Genomic DNA, 13,252 nt, shown 5'->3' on the forward strand with positions numbered 1-13,252 from the left:
AGGCAGTGCGGCACTTGAATTTCATTGCAACCCCAGTGGCCTCATGAAGTTTCTCGATTTTGTTTGCAGCAAAGAATATGCTTTGGTGAGACAACATGGCATAGAAGCAAGTATGGTTCTCAAGACAGGAGTTCAGTAATGGTTTTAGTGATCCCAAAGTATAACACTGGCAAGTCAGACGCTGGCTGACCAGAAACCAGCACGCTGGGCAACACTAAACCATTTTTGTTTGGGGCAGGGCAGGTGGAAGTCTGTAAGTCCAAGGCACTGTCAACAGAATGAAGAGACTGCCCAGTGTAAGGAGATTTTACAACTGTGAGTACTTTTTATTTTTTATTATTTTTCTTAGTTTCTTCAATTTTTCTATTATTTTCGTTTAGCTGTAGGTTATTGTCACCACTCAGAGCTCCCCAGCCAGTATTTCTCTGTGTAACACAGGCTCTGATTTCCAGTCCTATGCATCTTGCATATGTAGTCTCCATGCTTCAGTATCCTCCTGGCTGGAGCCAGCCCTTCCTCCTGCTGCCAGCCAAGGAAAAGGGTGAAGGCAATAGCCTTAGGGATATCAGGCTTGTCTAAACTAAGTCCTTATTATCTTGCAGAAAGGAGAGGGAGCGTAAATCAAAGTCAAAGCTGTGACTGACTATGCAAAAAAATCATATGACTGCAGAGTCCTCATGTGATTGTTGCTTTTTTGTTGTTATTAAATCAACTACATTCCCAGTTGAAATGCCAGGTTTAGAAGCCACTCACCATTAGTTTTTAAACCACGTGGCTTGTTAACTTTAATTGCACTCCTTTGTTTCCAGGTTGTTGATCCTAAAAGTGAAAACTGACCTTCAAACACTGTGTTTCAGCACTGGAGGCCTGATCCAAAGTCTGTTGGGGAGAAAGGAGGTTTGAACCCTCTTTCTCAACAGGGTTATGAGAACCTCCAAAGGAAGACTGGTGACAATAAATGCCTGCTAATTAAAACCAAAAATTTATCAGCCTAAAAACAATGAAGTTGGTTAAGACAGAGTTTTTTGCCATGTTATTTGATACATGAAAATGTTACATAAATATTGAGTGACATTCTCAATAAGGGCCAGCTGGTGGAAATTATTAAACACGTTGTAAATAGACTTCAGGGGCAGTAAGGATCAGGCCTGCGGTTAGTGGAGTCCAAACCCGCCAGAGCTGGGATAATGACTAAAAGGTGGCTATGCTGTGATGCTCTGGTCCTTTGCATTCTCCCTCCTAAGCTCTTGGGGCTTAGATTATACTTTCCTGGAGGGCTGACATAGAAAATGTTTGGATATGCTCATGCTGTGGCTGCAGCTGACAGCATTAGCAAGAAATGAGGAGTGGAGAAAACTGTATAGAAGGGGAAAAAGGAGCTACGAGGAACAGAGGAGTAAAAGGAGTGAAGAGAAGAATGAAAAAGCCAAGGAAAACTAGGAGAAGTGAAGACTGAAGGGACTATTTAAAAAGTGAGCTGACTTCTCCAAGCATCCCAACCGTAGTTGGCTATGTAAAAATGAGTCCATCTGAAACACTGAAGAGTTACTTGAAACTGGTCGATCACCACCACGTCTTAAATTAACTATATAGATTTTACATTATTATTCTTGGTCTCTAAGAAACAGCTTCACAGTTAAAACAACTGAACTGAATTGTGCAGTTGTAAACGTGAAAAGATTTTGAAAGTATCCTAAATATTCTCCCAGCAAAGCAACACACATTCAGAGAAATTTAGGGCTTAATCTGACAAAGAAGTGGGTGGGTGTGAAGTGCTTGGTACTTCACAGCTTTAGCACTTCAGTTATTAAAACTCATCGAGGAGATACAGATCTCTGCTACCTGAAGGCCTGTCAGGTGGCTGGGTGTGAACACATCATGTGTACCTACATGTCTAGACTGTGACAGAGCTGGCAGGCTCACACCGCTATCGCACCACCATCGCCACAACATGAGTACAGGAATTGTTAATCACTGCTCATGGGAACTATAAAAAAAAAAAAAAAAGAAAAAAAAAAAGGTTTTGTAGAATGAATTTGACTTTTGGCCAAATTGGCAAAGGAAAAGGAGATGATCTTGTTTTGGCAACCAGGTACTTTTAGGTAAATGCTGTCTGCTGTTCCCATTGGTCTCTGAGGGGAATCGTGCTTAAAGCTGGGCAAATTCTCTTTCTGGAAAGAAATGATCTGTGTCTCACTTCACATGGGGCAGTGGCTGTCAGCTGACTGAACCCAACGTGTAAACAAAGCTAGGTTAGCAATCTGCAGTCTTTCTTGTTATACAGGAGGATAAAAGCTCTACCAAAGCTCCTGATCAGTTTATGGTACCATTCAGCTCAGTTTATCCCTGAAAAAGAAATTAACCATTCCAAACTGGCTTTTAATAATTCCAGCACCTTCATTTTTTGCTTTTGTGGTAGCTAGAGCTACTCATTCTTCTATTTTTTCTGGGACGGTATTTCCTTGCAGTCATACTTTTCTCCAAATTCCTGTGTTGGGGTTGAAGTTTTGCAAACTTGGCACTTGACCAAAGCATATAATACTGGAGGTTTTTTTTTCTGATAAAAGTAATTTTTGGCCTGATTTCCCCATTTTAGGGATGTCTTTGTTGGTCTCTCTATAAATGCTAAACTCACTGCTCAGTTACAGCCGTATGTGTGACGGAGTGCCCTAAAACGCCTCGTGAAAGCAGCTTGTGGGGAAGGAAAGGAAACCCAAGAAATCATCTGCGGCACTTTAAAAATCAGCAAATCCATTCAAGAGCTCAGTCGTGAGATACAGACCCACAAAGCGCTTCGGCCCCCTCTTCTCCCACAGGTAGACTTGACCTCCTTGTCCATGGGAGTACTCATTAATTTGTGCAGATGACAGCAGCTGAAGATGAAGCACGTTAACAGACACCAGCCCTGCAGACGACAGCATGCATCTTTATTTTAAAGTTTGTAAGCAAATCAAATTTATTCAATGTTGTTAGGCAGCTTTGGGGTTTTTTTAACTATGGTGTCAGTGGAAGGAGGAGGTGTAGTTATCCTGGTAGTGCCAGTGCTCTGCTGCCATAGCCCATAGTCCTCTAAAAGCCCTCTGTAAGCTTCTCACTCACTCTGTGTGCACCTCAGCTGACCCGCTTTTGGTTTTAAAGCTGCCACAGTTCTTTTATGGTCTGGACCTTGGTTTCACTGTACTCCTTTTTTTCTCATACTAATTTAATGGACTGTCTTTACATGGTTTATGTTCACAATGATTCATCAAAGCACAGTTGTCTTCCAATCAGGACAGCAGATAATTGCTGTGAAAGTGCAGGATTATGACTGTGTGAGACCTGTATTTTACATCATATTATAATGAAATCTATTCAGGCTTCCCTGTTACTCAGAGAGGTTCTAAAAGGCAGATTCTCTATCATTCAGCTCAAGAGAGAGCAATGGAATTATTGCTGAAAAGTTCTGTTTTCTCTAAAGATATCCTTTCATATTTTGGCTAGGGAAAATATTACTTCAAAACAAGTAATCCAGGAACAATCAAACCAAATCCAACCGAAAAGGTGACATATCAAAGAGAATATACTTAACAAGAACTCTGTAGTCATTTTGGTGGGAGGACATTGAAGGAGAAGTAGTTTCACAGCCAAAGTCTGCTCCTTTTAAAGCTTTTCTAAGAAACAATATAAACTGAATGTACTCGGTTGTACCTTATTCCCTGTATATGCTATGTTTCACTTATTATGGGCTGGGAATAAGAGTTCAGCACAGAAGTGCAGTTGTTTTATGGTCCGGTGAAATTGCTTTGACTGCTCAAGAAATAACCTCAGCATTCCCTGAAATAGGAGTCAGAATAAATTAAAATGCTGGCAGCTGAACTTTAGCATATCTTAGTCTTTAATGTGTTAACAGCAAGCAAGAATATGGGCACAATTCTGCAATTTTTGGACTGTATTCCCACTGACTCATGGCATTAATTCAGACAGTAACCTCTTCGGTAGAGTCTGGACCCACTAGTGAATATAGAGGCAAAGGGTAGGAGAGAAAAAAAGATGGATATATTATATAGCAACCAGCTTTCAATCTGGAAACCCACTTCAGACATTAACATTTATGGCATGAGAGGAAGGCATTGAGCAAGTGGAGCTTCTGTCCTCCTAGTGATGATGTGTTGCTGTCACCCAAGGACTTAAATCCACCCGGATCCTACTTCTGTGCCTGACAACGCTGAGGAAGTCTTGTTTGGGGGCCTGGAGGGAAACAGAAGGAAGAAGGGCATATTTTGGGGGTTTTTGGTTTTTTTTTCAAGTTTATCTGCTGTCACAGGTCACGGCTTGGTGGAACCGTGGGTTAACCAGTGAGGCACAGGAGGAGCACTTGTTGTGCTGTAACTTGTCTGTTCCAACATGCAGGCAGGTATCACCCCATCAACTCATCTCTGGCTGCTGGAGAGCAGTGGGTGGCAGGATCAGGCCCTGATGTTGCAGTGTGGCACTGGCAGGGGAAGGGAGGAAATCCAGGCTGGTAACGCAGCTGTGCAGCCCCAAGACCAGCACGGGTTACTGTCCCAGCCCTCCAACACATGGCTGCAGGAGCTCCTGCTTGCAAAAACTTGAAGAGGAACTGCTGTTTTTCTGGCACTGGGAGAAAAGTATATTTAATGTCCTGTTCCCAAATGCATTACATAATAATCTTTAACAGTTCTGATCGCATGTGGGCCGGAAAATACATCGTTCCATATATTAAATATATAGGAGTTAGTCTTCTGAGTTTGTCCTTCATTTATATTCTCTGTGAGAAGAGCAGTAAATTTGCACTGATTCTGTTTTAAATATGCATTGGAATATGGATATTTTATTTCAACTTTCTTTGCCAGCACTGGAAAACCTAACATGACTTTATTGTGTTACTGTATGAGATCCAAAAAATTGATTTAATACAGCAGCCTACTTGCAATCCCTGGCTTAAGTGAAATACAAAGGGTAAAATCTCTCTGTCTAGCATGTGTAATGCACTGATCACCAGAGATATTGGCTCTGCGTGGGAAATACTATATGACATGATAAAAATAATCACAGAAAATGTATGTGCATCATGTGACAGAAAAATCTCATTCTTGTATCTGTAGTTTTAAATTCTCTCTCCTAAAAGAGCAGAATAGCTCAACAAATCTTCCCTCGGCTATGCTGCTTAATTGCTGGGTGTTGCTTGGAGCACAACTGTATGCCAGTGGTCTGCAAGGAGGGGAAAACTCTTCTGTGCCCAATACAAGGCGTTAAGTTACAGTTTCACTGCAGGGAGCTCAGTTCTGCTGCATGCGGAAGGAAGTTGAACACTTGTAAAAAAACAATTCAGCTCCAGTGTAAGATAGTTGCAGGTCTTCTCGCTAAAGGGCGTTACATCCACTGTATCTGATATCAAATTGTGAAAAAAATGGAATAGTCTTGAAGAAAAGAAAATAAAGAAATGAGAGGCATAAGGGAAGAGGACGAAAATGGATTGTACATTCAGACCTCTATAAATTTACATTGATTTTTTTCATGCTGCAGCTATGGTGAGCGGTGAAGGCAAAAAAATATGTTTTGATGAAATAAGAACAAAATGATAAAATGAAAATAGAGATAATTTTGTCTCTTAGTTACCAGTTGTTTGCTACATTTCAGAGTACCTAGTTCTTCTATTATTACACAATAAAAAAGGACTTTTGGTAAGAAAAACTCATTACCAAATCACTGTATAGAATGAGAAATAAAAGAAAAGAAAAATCAGCATTTGCTAAGATATAGACAGCAAGGAAATATTCTTCACTGAGCAATTCAGCTTTTTGTGGATGTTCTGATAACAAATAAAAACTACATCAGTTATTAAAACATTTCCATGTACTTGAAATTTATTCAAATCAAGATGTTTAATCAAGTTGTTGACAAGTGTAAAGAAATGTAGTATACTGCTGAAAGGGCGATATTTATTTTATTTGAATTAAAATGGGAAGTCAGAGCTTCTTTACCTTGTCATGGTGGAGGTGTTCAAGGCCAGGTTGGATGGGGCCTTGGGCAGCCTGATCTAGTGGGAGGTGTCCCTGCTCATGGCAGGAGGGTTGGAACTGGATGATCTTTAAGGTCCCTTCCAATCCAAACTGTTCTATGATCCTATGACATTTACACCGGTTGATAGTCACATGCTTTGGACATCAGGTGACATTAGATGGAAATCTTCAAGACGGTGCAGATAGGAGTCAAAAGCTCCAGAAAATACAGTCTTCTTGAAATTTTTACTCAAATTACAGAACCTGCCTTTTCATCACAACCTTGTACTGAAAGCAGAGGGACGTGGAAACTCTGTCTTTTACTTCTGTACTTGTTTTATGGTTTTCATTCGTAAAATATTTGAATGCTTTTCATGCGCGTTCAGATTACACAGAGGTTTCTCTCATGTTTTTGTAATAGATAATATTTTTAAATTAAAAAAATAAAAAGTTTCAGGTTATTTACAACCGAAGGTAGGCAATTTCCTCTTGGGTGGGGACCACAGAGTCATCCAGAGCTTTGAGATGGCTTCTCTTTAAAACAAGCATCCCTGACACACAAGAAAGGCTTTCACTCTCAAGAGCTATGTCTGTTTAGAACATAAATGAGAACTATTCACTATTTAAATCAGAGCAAGTATAGACTAAGACAAAGCAGGCAGTTTAAAAGAGACTATGCCTACTCATTGCATTCTCGTTGGACACGGCCTCTTCTTTTGCTACATCTCAAACTGGGGCCATTTCAATTGCTGTAATGGCTGTAGTAACATCTGCAAAGGTCTGTTTCCCAGCAGCGACCTTTCGTTAAGTTCCTTTCTGAATCCCGATTGCTTTGGTTGTGGAGAGAAAGAATTGGTGGATGCAAGTTTTTTGCTAATAATAATTTACAGATACAGTGCTGAGAGCAGGCAGCTCTGTGCTTCAAGATACATCACAATTTTTAAGGAGAGCTTTTAAATTCAGTTAAAAAATGACTGGTCTGAGGGATTATAGCAGACAGTTTGGGAGACCAGAAGAGTATTTAATTCTGTTTCTTAAGTACCTGCAAACAACTGAAAGGATGAAATTTTGTACCCGTCTATGTAACATTTCATTTACCTTTAAAGTCTCCAAATAAGCAGGTATTGATTTACATCCTAACAGCCTAGAGCAGGTTTTCAAACTGAATTGGGTGGGGAATTTTAAAACGTCACAGGAATAAAGACAAGAATTATCTGGTTTGGGAAGAAGATTCCTTTGGTGTTTACATCTTCCCCCGGTTTCTCTGTAATTAAGAACTAGCAAAATGAACTTGCTAGTAGAACCACTTAGTGGTAGTACCACAGTAGCATTTAAAGGGCATAATCAGCTATCACTGCTTTGTGCTAAGCATTTCATAACTATGAAATGATCATACAGGCAGCTGAGCACCAGTATTGTAGGAGAGTTTTCATGTGCTCTTGTGGTTCTATGGTATGGCCTTGGCTCAGCCTGTCTTCTACCATGCCAGCTTGGTGCCCCGGTCAAATGCAGCTCTCTTTAGTACTTGCCTATTATCTCTATAATTCATTGATCATGTGCAAAGCTTGCTCTTGTATTAACTCAAGCTCTTTTGGTAGTTACAGGACCAGCAGTTAGTCGTTGGTGGCTTCTGACTTGGCCAATAAAGGCAGCAGCATCTGGGAGACAGGAAGAGAGTGTGGCAGCAGGTGATGAGAGTAGGTAGTATAGTTACACCTTTTTTTGTATGATTAGAGTAACGCTTTGATGACCCAGGACACAAACCTCAATGCCCACAGACAGGAGAAGGTGCATAGAGGTGCAATCCCCTTCTACAGACCCGAGCATACTTTTAAAGCAATCTTATTCTCATTATCATTGTAAAGAACTTCTCAGCACCTGCTTCCTTGCTTTCACCCTCTCAGGGTGCAATGGGCCACAGCTGAAGCAAGCGGGAAAGAGGCTTTTCTCCCCCCACAGTTCAGGTGTACTGGGAGAAAAGCAATAGGGCTGAAGGCTTGATCTTGTGTTTTTCTGCTCTTTCCTTTCTCTTGTTTTACACTTGAACAGGGGAAGTCTTGCTTGGCTGTTCCAAGAGTTTCATCAAGCTTTGTGTGACAACTGTGTAAGCGGTCACTATCTGGAGATGACAGTATATGTGCAGGCAGAAGCGCTGTCAAGTTAGAGAGGATGTGGTCACTAGTCCGCTGGCATCTCCTGTGGAAAGTTCATCAGAGCTGTTCCTTAGAGTCTGCCTGAGCTTTAATTTACAGGTAGGTCTGAGTATTCTCACTTAGACTTGGGTTGCCTTGAATGTTTTGGAGCCTTTTGGGGGGCAGTGATTGCCCAACCAAGTAAAGAAGGCTGCTACATGCAGCGCAATGTGCAGTCATCTCCCTCTAGTTTGAACAGAGGGAGCCAACAGCTGCTTGGGCTTTTCAGTCTGCTGTGTGTGATGGAAGAACACCTCAAACTGTCTGAGTTCATTCGCATTCAGACTGCTCTGTAGTTTAAGCCTTGTGGAATAAGTGTTGTTAGGTTTAAAGTTAGAAGATGAATGAATATGCTGCAAATCTCCTCAGCTGATATTTATAGGCAGCACTTTCTTCAAAATAATCTGAGGATATACAAGATGTCTTGGAAAAAAAAATCATGTTTTGTCATAAATGGTATTCTCTGCCAAAGGAAGGAGCAAGCAAATTAATATATTGTGTGTTAAACAATAGGATGAGGGGCCAGTGATACAGTAATGGGTTAGTGAACAATTATTGCTAGAAACTGTCCAGAAGGCTAAAAATACTATAACAATTGTCTTATTTCAGTTAGGTTGTTATTTCCAGTTTCATTTAAGTGAAAGATCATTCATGGAAAGACCTACAATGGAAGAATCCTAGGAATCATGAAGCTTAGGGGCTATCAGCACAGCTTTGAGCTCATAGATGATTTCATTGATTTCAATTAAGTATGAAATTGGCAACAAGTTAGCAACCCAGTGTGAAGTTAGGAGCCTCAATTGTTTGTTATATCTGAACATACAAACACATTATTGCTCCTTGTTCCTGGGTTAACTTCGTGATTGAACACGGAAGAATTTTTCTTTGATATTTGAAACAAGTTGCTTTTGACCCACAGAATGTGTGCATGAAACTTAGTTTCCTATAGGTCGGTGCCTTTGTCGTCTGTAATATCCCAGTGGGGCAAAAGTCTGGAAAAACACTCTAGGTACTAGATTTACATGTGTGCTGATCAGCCAGCCGGTTGCTAACAGGATTTATAACAGCTGAGTTTTGTCTGTTTTTCTTTCAGTTGCAACACTATTTTTGGGCTCCTTCCTCATCCAGCTGCCATTTCTTACTACAATTATGAGAATACACTCCTATAGCCCAATGGCTATATTGGAGAGGGGAAGAATTATTCTAAACATAAGGAAGAATTTCTTCACCATGAGAGTGGTGAGGCACTGGCACAGGTTGCCCAGGGAAGCTGTGGCTGCCCCATCCCTGGAGGTGTTCAAGGCCAGGTTGGATGGGGCCTCGGGCAGCCTGATCTGGTGGGAGGTGACCCTGCCCATGGCAGGGGGGTTGGAACTGGGTGATCTTTAAAGTCCCTTCCAACCCAACCCATTCCATTCTATTCTAGACTTAAGTGGCTGGTAAAGTATTGACTGATGTAGAAAGAATCACAGACAGAAGATCAGACAGTGTAATCAAAACCATGTTATTTTCTTAGGAAACCTGCTAAAATTAACTAATTTGTATATAAACTGGTAAACATCATGAATTGGACCTCAGCAACTTTCTGTCTCCTGTGTGCTATATTATAAACTTAAATTGCCATTTGGAAGTCCTGCTTCCATAGGGAAATTTTTAGGTGGCCAACAGCCAGCTTCACTCCTCTGGAGCATCTTTTTTTGAGATAGGTCCACGCTGAGGGTTTGCAAGATCTGAGCAGGGTACACAAGTTGCATAGCATGCACAGGGGCTTCTCAGCTTTTGAGTGCTCCTGCTGACCTCCAGGCCTTCGTGAGTCATCACAGACCCAGCATCAGGGGCAGGAATGCCGTAAAAAGCAATTTATTTCCTCTTCCTGTATACCAAGTACTGCAATATATACAGACTCCTAAGTAAATGATCTAGGACATATAGCTGTAAATTACAGCTACACACAAAATAATAGATTTTTAAAAACAACACCTCCCCCCATATTGTTCTGATGTACTCTTTAGTTGCTTTATAGGACTCTGTTTGTGACAGTTTCTGTTATGTTATTGTTGGAAGAATAAACCTTCTCAAAGTAGATCATCATAAGGATGGAATGTGTCCAGTGACCACTGATGTTGGAGAAAATCTCTTTGCTGTCAGAACCAGTTTATTGCAGCTGCGATGAAGAAGTGTCATGTATGCATTTATTTGCTTGTTCTCCAGTACTTTACTTAATATTGAGAGACTCTGCTAATCTCTAATGTTATCCAGTATTTTTCTAAACTGGAAGTAGATAAATAGAGAAGAAAAGGGTCAGAGAGAGACCCCTGATTTTTCAGCACAATAGGACAGTTTTGTATGTTCTCAGATGTCCAGCATAACTTGGTTACGTCGGTATGGACCTATTATTGGCAATCAGATTTATTTCCTGATGCAAGAATTAACTTATATTTCTTGTCTTACTTCTATAATGTGTGCTCTTTGATAGGCATTGCTCTGTAGTTTTTACTGTGAAAAGAAGGATGGACTTGTGCTTCAACCATATGACAAAAAGTTAGGATGTCCGGGCTTTTTCCTTGGCGGTACCATGGATTTCAGCAAACATGCCCGAGTACTTTTTTTTCCCTCTTTTCCTAATCCTCTGTACAGCATTGTTCAGAAGTGGAAAATAGAAGAAAGTTAATGTGATTGTTAGCAGATACAGACAATTAAGCAACCGTTAGCAGACTGACTACAATCATTATAGTGTGGAGGCCCAGAGGTCTTTCCTCCTTCCCTGAATCGTACAGCTGATGGATGAGAAAATGCTGGTGCTGCATCTGCCTCCACCGCACAGCTCAGGACAGAGCCCAGCCCTGCAGCACACTCCCCACTGAAGGGCTGGGGGACTAGAGGACAAGCCAGACAGGAGGGTTCATCTCTATGTAACTGGGTTTTTAGGAGAAAAGAAACCTTCTGACCTCTTTCAGATAAGGGTCTGGAGAACCAGAAGCATACTTGTCACCAGCAGGAGGGAGCTTTAGTATCTCTGAGTTTCTAGGTGTGGTCCTGAGAAGTGCAGGCAAAGACAGCTGCCTGGGAAGAACCGGTGAGAGGAACTGACCAGTGGTTATACCAGATGATTAAAGGTTAGGGGGGATTCATTTTGCTAGCAATCTCATACGATAAGGAGAATGTGTGAGTAAAGGGTACTAAGGGCACAGAAACATCACCATCTGGAAAGACAAGTCGTGTTGGAGCTGTATCAGCATCTACCTGTGATGTTGTACATCTCTGCCCTTGTTCTCAGGCTGGCTTGGAGGCATCTCGATTCATGAATACTGTGTCCTCACTGGATCATCAGCACATGTAAATTCACATGTAGGCTTTAGGAAGTGGCACAGACCTCTGGAGAGCAGGGGTTTCTGGAGGCCATTTCCCTCAGTGAAACCTGCATGGGGAAGCCAAGGGAGTCATGTCCCCTGGTCGGCAAAAGCAGGGGACCAGGGAGCTTTGGGGGAGAAGCAGGCATGCAGTGCAGGAGGTAAAGGCGTTGGTCTCCAGGAAGTCAAGTAGGTTAGATAGAGACAGAGATGTCTGACATAGACTCCAGGCAGGGATATCTACAGGGAAATTTGAGACAGCCTTATCTCAAGGCTGGCAGATCTGCCTGCAGGCTGGGTCTCTCTTTTATGCTATGCCAGGTTCCTACAATGAAGTTCAAGCAGTGCTTTGCGAGGGCTTGTTGGTCCCCAGCCCCATGTGAGCTGCTGAGCAAGCACACAAGCCATGGGAGAATGCTGAAGGCTCTCTTCTGCCCAAAAGAGTTAATGTAAACCAAATATAGAATGTTCTTTCTCCACCTCAACTACTGTCTATTTATCATACAGAAATACTAAGTGATACCAGGCTTTTTTTTTTTCCTTTAAATGTGTTATAACTCAGGTTATAAACTACTAATTCAGTTTTATATGATTTTAGTTCTATTTCATTGCTACAGATACTTCAAGAGAAGCCCATACTTGAAGAAGTAAACTACAGCAACAAAGTCTCGCATGACTATAAGGATTGCCTTAATACTGAAGTACATCACGAGCCCAAGTTGTACAGATATTTGTCAGGCTGAGAAAAACACAACAGCAATGGTTAGAGAGAAAAGCTAAGCTATCAGAGATCAAAACTGTACCTTAGTAGTTTCCCTTTAAAGGTGATGTGACATATGGTTTTACATGCGCACATGCAAATGTTCCTTGCTTGATTTGTACAGAAAGGTGGGTTTATTTTGTATAATTAGAACTAATCTAATTAATTTGTGGGGCATAAGCAATGAGCATATTTCATGTGATTTGCAAAGATAAGGGTCCACGGAAGACTCACAGAAGCATGACTCAATGCTGACTAGGAAGAATTTACTTTGCTAGAAGTGTACTGCCATAATGAAAGAGAAATTCGAGTGGAACAGGATATAATTGCTACAGGTACTTTAAAAGCACCAGATCCCTTTTCTGATGAATACCCTGCAATTAGCAGTCAGATCTGCCTGCTGGGAGGCACAAGATGTAAAACTTGTTTCTTTTGTCTGGAATGTGACAGGGTAAGGACAACCCCTCACTGCCTATGGAGAGGAAAGGTAATCCAATTCATGTACTTGGACAAAAATGTTGATCAGCCAGTTAACATTTAAGTCTTCTTGTTCTCCTTGTTGCTCTTCCCTCTGTTTTAAGATCTCATTTTGTTCCTTTGCAGGTGGTTAAATCCCACCCAGCAGCCTGTTGCACGTTACAGTATTGTAAGAATGTGCCTAACTTTATTCTGCAGACTGGACTGAAAACTTGCAACAGCACTGCAGGTTAAATACGAACACAGCCTAAGACTGAGTTGCTGAGAACTAGTCTTTAGGGTTTTTTTTTTAATGTGGTTATTCTTAACAGGAAAACCAGGCAATTGTGAGTGTTTCAAAACCAAGAGGCATATTCACTCTCAGTGTGAGGGAGCTCATTTGCCTCTTTGATTTCAATGGAGAGAAGTTGTCTCTTTGTGGCTACCCCCCTCCCCCAAGAGTGGTGGCAGCCACACAACTGCCGGCTCCAA

The sequence above is a fragment of the Cuculus canorus genome, chromosome 2 (genome assembly GCF_017976375.1).
Source record: "Cuculus canorus isolate bCucCan1 chromosome 2, bCucCan1.pri, whole genome shotgun sequence".
NCBI lineage: Eukaryota > Metazoa > Chordata > Aves > Cuculiformes > Cuculidae > Cuculus > Cuculus canorus.